Raw genomic sequence first — 5,447 nt, forward strand, 5'->3', positions numbered from 1 at the left:
CTTCCAGACGAAACGAAACGGAATTGACGACCTTGATTTTGTCCTTTCAACTGTATCATATTTTTAGTGCTTTTAATTATATGTTTTATTTAGGGTATATTTGTTAATGCACTTGAACTTGTTTTTCAAAGAACTTTTTAAATTATATTTTTATTGAAAAAATTTTATGGTTATGATCTGATAATATAAAAAAAATTAAAAAACAATATTTTAATATATTTTCAATTAAAAAAACTTTTTAAAAATACCCTGTAATGCATTACTAAATACACACATAGATAATAAGAAATGAAAAGCAAATTACTAACTAGGAGTTTTCGCTAATTAATCTATAGTTTATGCATAATTTTGAATTTTTCTAACATTGCGGAGGCATATCTCAATAAATATCTCCTCATTTAGAAAAATAGTGGCATTTTTATAGAAGGGGAGAGATGTTATAAACTTATAATTTGCATAATTTAAATAAAATCATACGCTTCTTATTGATGATGCTAGGAATTCACTAAGTAGTTTGTAAGTTTTAGATATTCTCTCTCTTTGTAAAAAGTGTTTTTTAAAGATAAATATTATCAAGAGATTAATTAATAATACTTTTTTAAAAAAAAAATTACGTGTGAGTCTTGTAAACAAAGGAATGCGAAGAAAAATGTTTAAATATGGGATATCATGTAGCTATTAATTTCGAGTCAAAGCTTATTTGTGAATCTTGAAAGTAAACGAAAAGGAAGCAAAGTTGCATGAAATTGAAATAGCTGTAAAGGATAGTTGCATAAATATTGGATACTAATATTCTAGAAATCAACAAAGAAAAAACATGAAGTCAAAGGAACTTAAGATTTTGAATTTAGACTATCTTTAATATTGTGATTGAAAAGTGTTTTTGAAATTTTTTTATTTTGTTTTAAATTAATATATTTTTTATGTTTTCAGGTTATTTTGACATGTTTATGTCAAAAATAATTTTTTTAAAAAAATATTATTTTAATATGTTTGGTAATAAAACACATTTTAAAAAGCAATTATTATTATACTTTCAAACACTTAAACTTGGTATTAAATGAAAGAGGAAACCCAAAAATCCTATGGAAAGCCTTATCCCACGTGAATCTGATTATATAAGACTGTTTTTGCTTATTATTGTTTTTAAGAATAACAAATTAGTAAAATAACACCATTTAAAAAAAAAATTAGAGAAATAATAATGCATGTGATGATTGAAAAACACAAAATTTCAAAAAATATTCAAATAAGCTAGCACAAATTATAATGAAGAAAGAAGAAATGGAAGAGAAAATAAAAAAAGACACCAAGACGCTAATTACAACACCAACTAATATTATCGAAAACAATCTCAATTATATAAATTAAATGACACAAAGAAACTCATAAATGGCAAATAAAATGAGTCATACTTGCAGTAAAAGACAAATAAGCCACCCCACCACATTTGACATGATAAATGTTGCACACTCAATTTAATGTTACTGATTTTCTTGAAATTATTAGATTCATCTCTTTAAGATTTTTTTTGAAGATATTGGTTATGTTTTATCGGAACTTTAGTGAGACTCTGTAGATTTTTTTCCCTTTTCTTTTCTTTATTATCATAATTTATGTAGTTTATTTCATAATTTATTTAAAATATTATGAAAAATTTGTCTTGATTTTATGATATTATTTTTCCAATTCCTTTTGAAACCATTTTCTTTTGTTACTTAAAAAAAATCATTATACAAAGCAAAAAAATAAAGTGATTTTTTGTTATCATCATAATTTTTGTGAAAGCAACTTTATAGCACCAAAAAGGAGTTGAGAGCACAAGTAAGATAAAGATCTAAGATTCTCTTTTTTCATGCATAAAAGGAAATATCTTATTGCTCAAATAACCTTTTGATGTTTAAAATTCACTGTGCCCATCCAATTCGAATATCCCATTACTTGACATTTATGTAAATTATTATATTTATCTGGATAAAATAACTTTTTTTTTTCTTTTTGAAGTAATTATAAATTTTTTTTAGTACAACCTGCATGTTAGAACTACAAATGATATGTTTATATATATATATTGTCTTAAAAGTGTATTAATTTAATAACATTATAATAAATCCTTCTATAAATGAAGGAAACATATACTTAATTAAAACACTAAGTCAGGAACCTTAATAACGAGATCTAAGTGCTATTACATTAAATCACTGAGAATTATCACAAGCACAATCGGCTGTATCAGAATCTTGATGTTATTTGAGAATATTCATAGCAATAAAAAATCCAGAATGGCTTCTAGAAATGTATAGAAAAATTGCAGTAGCGAGCGGGTAATTTAACAGAGAAGTAAAATATTTATGGGTACGCAAATATTACAATTTTATTGCCACTACCCATGTCTGCTCTTGGATTAACATTATGATTGCCTCTCAATTTGTATCTTTCTGAGACGTCTTCTTTTGAAGACGTGGGAGAAGACTTGATTGGCGTTTTAGTCAAAGATCGATGAAAAACCCCCTCATTTCATATCTTTCTGAGACGTCTCGTTTTGCTCCAATTCGTCTTGGGAGACGTTTTTTGACCCCCATAGCCCTTCTTTTGCTTGCAGCACCAAGCTTCCTAGAAAGCCCACCATATATATATATATGGAGAGGCCTGGGCACCATCTCATAACCAAATTGAGCTCCCTTCCCACCACCCCACCAACTGAAGAGACTATATTAGCTCTATAGAGAGGGGAAAAAAAGGAAATGGCTGACAGCAATAACCCAAATCTTGCTTTTGAAAGGTTAGGTTTTTTTCCATTCAGTTTAATTTCCTTTTCCGTTTATTGATCTTCACTAACAAAACTAGCCTTCCGTTGTCTGTAAAGCTCTGTTTGCCCCAAGGCCTAAACAGAGGACACATTATTAACTACACTAAGCTTCTAAAAGTAAACTATATCGAATATTAACTGGTAAAAAACCCTACTTTTACTGACCTCATGCACCGTAGAAAAACATAGTGTTGAATACTAGCGTGTCTAAAACAATTTTATTTTGTTGAGATGACAGAGTCATTATTGTGCAACATGGGATCTTTGCCCTTCTCCTCAAGACGTTAAACGATTATATCCAAGTGAAGTACCAATCAGTTCAAGCGTCTCCCTGGGACACACACCATCTTATCATGTTCATTTTCCTCCTGGCTCTGTTTATATATGCCACGGCATTGGTGGTTGAGGTTATGCTCCGAGCTTCTGAATCAATCTATCATACACATGTTGGCAACATCCGCCTCTTTGCTGGTGGCTTTGCTGCAATTTTGCTGCTAGCAATTCTTTATCCAATCTTGGGCTGCATCATTTCCTTGATGTGGGTCTGTTTATTTGTGAAAATAGCATTCGAATCATTCCAGGAGTTGTACAGCATTTTATGCCAAACAGTTGTTGGGGTACTCCACATGTTGAGCAGGCTCATCGTAAGTGTGAGGTGCCTTGAAGAAAAGGAACCACACCAGCCGCCTGCGTAGGTCCTTTAAAAATCAGGGGTTGTGTAGAAATATATGTTTTTGTAACACATGTCATTGTATTTTGGAGATATGTATGTCTTTTACTTGATTAGTGGGTCAGTAAATAATAGTTTTTACAAGAGATCGGTGTTAAAGAATCTACTTGTTCATGTTATCTGGAAATAGAAATATGAGAATATGAGAATTACTGCCCCTGGGTCAAAAGAGAACATGCTTCTCAATGCCTTAGCCATCACAAAGTAGATCATTGTTCAGAATTTAAGAAAAGTATATCTATATATACAAGATATAGCAAGAACTTTCAAACCAGCAGGCACATCACAAAAGCAAATCAGTAGCGCACACAAACAAAATTACCTTCTTCTGCTCAGCTATGGAGTATGTCTCTTCGAAAGCCTGGAAAGAATCATGCCGCCGTATCTCATCCTTCTCCGTATACCCTAGATGACAATTCGTTGCAACAAGTACTCGAAGCGTTTTGCAAAATCATCCCTGGGAAACCCATTTCAATATAATCACAAAAACAAAAATTCTAAAATAAATGTAAAAAATTCCCAGCTACCAAGACTTGCCTAACAGTACAGTATAAAGAGATTGGAAAAAAAATCAATTTTTTAGCCAATCTAAGCCTCTTTGGTTTAAAATTTCATCTTTTTTGAAATGCGATTAATTTATTCTTCTTTCTAATATTAAAATAAAAAATAAGCAGAGAGAGAGAGAGAGAGAAATTCACCTTGACAAGTCTCCCATGGTCCTTCCTCTTCAAAAACCTAAAAACACAGAGCAAATAAAAACAACAGTAATGTAAATTAAAATATTAAAAAAGTACCAAGAAGCCCAGATAGAAACTCAAAATCACTTAAATTTATCAAAAAAAAAGTTCCACAAATCAGGACTTCTGAGGATATAATAGCAAGTAAATACAAGCACGAATGAAAGAGCTAAAAAACAAGGAAGCAAACGCTGTTCAGTTGCCGAGAAAAGAAAAACATTACAGAGAGACATTTTTTTACCGTTTGATTTTGGGATTGAAAGGAGTAGAAAGGGTTTTGCGGTGGCGGTGAATTTCAAAGCAGAAAGGAAGCACTCGGAAATGGGCAGAGAATAGTTCCACACTTCCACACTTCTCTCTCTCTCTATCTCTCTCTTATTATTATTATTATTATTTTTTAACTGGTTGCTATTTAGTTTAATTTTTAGAAAATTGTTTAGATTAATTTTTTTTAATAAGAAAAATATTTAAATATTGTTACATGTTTTTTTTTAAAATTATTTAATTATAAACTTAAAATATGATATGTATTTAATATTTTTTAAAATATTAATATAAAATTATATTTGAAGAATTTTTATTTTGAATATTAATATGATAAGATATTAAATCAACTCGAATTAAATGATCAAATTTATAATCTTGATCATGAGATTGTGATAACTTTATAAAAAAATCAAAATAAATTATAAGGATAAATTCTTAATTAACTCAATATTAAAAGATAAAATTGAAAACAAATATATTAAATTTTAAAAATGACAAAAAAACTACTTGAGTCAATCCGGGTTAACATGTCAAACCCTCAATCTGGTTTATGAGATCATGATAAATTCATAGAAAGTAAATTGAGAAAATTTCTGAAGTTTAATTTTCAATCAATTAAATATTGAAGAATAAAATCAAAAAAATCAATTAAAAAAAATAGAAAAAATAAGTACTATTTAAACACACTTGATCTTTGATTCCGACACACTTTGTATTGTTGAAAAAACTCTTGGTGAGATGATTGTAATAATATATTGGAAGACCACAAAAAAATGACCGAGTGAGCCTCATGTGCCTCCCAAAAGAAATGGAGTAGCCTACTCCCTAGCATTTGCATTGCACGTGTCAAAGAAAAAAATAAAAATAAAAATAAAAATAAAATCATCTTGTTTGGATCAATAGC

The 5,447-nt window shown here is 29.4% G+C and overlaps 1 long non-coding RNA gene across 1 annotated transcript; it reads right to left on the reverse strand.

Annotated features, from left to right (window-relative positions):
• Positions 1–2,798: 2,798 nt before the first annotated feature.
• Positions 2,799–4,643, reverse strand: LOC118058606 (uncharacterized). The gene is made up of 4 exons (XR_004689199.2): positions 4,518–4,643; positions 4,238–4,274; positions 3,862–3,996; positions 2,799–3,496 (listed from the first exon to the last, which is right to left on the reverse strand). It is a non-coding gene; the product is annotated as an uncharacterized lncRNA (long non-coding RNA).
• Between the last annotated feature and the right edge of the window lie 804 nt (positions 4,644–5,447).

Source organism: Populus alba, chromosome 1, assembly GCF_005239225.2.
Source record: "Populus alba chromosome 1, ASM523922v2, whole genome shotgun sequence".
In the NCBI taxonomy this organism is placed as follows: Eukaryota; Viridiplantae; Streptophyta; class Magnoliopsida; order Malpighiales; family Salicaceae; genus Populus; species Populus alba.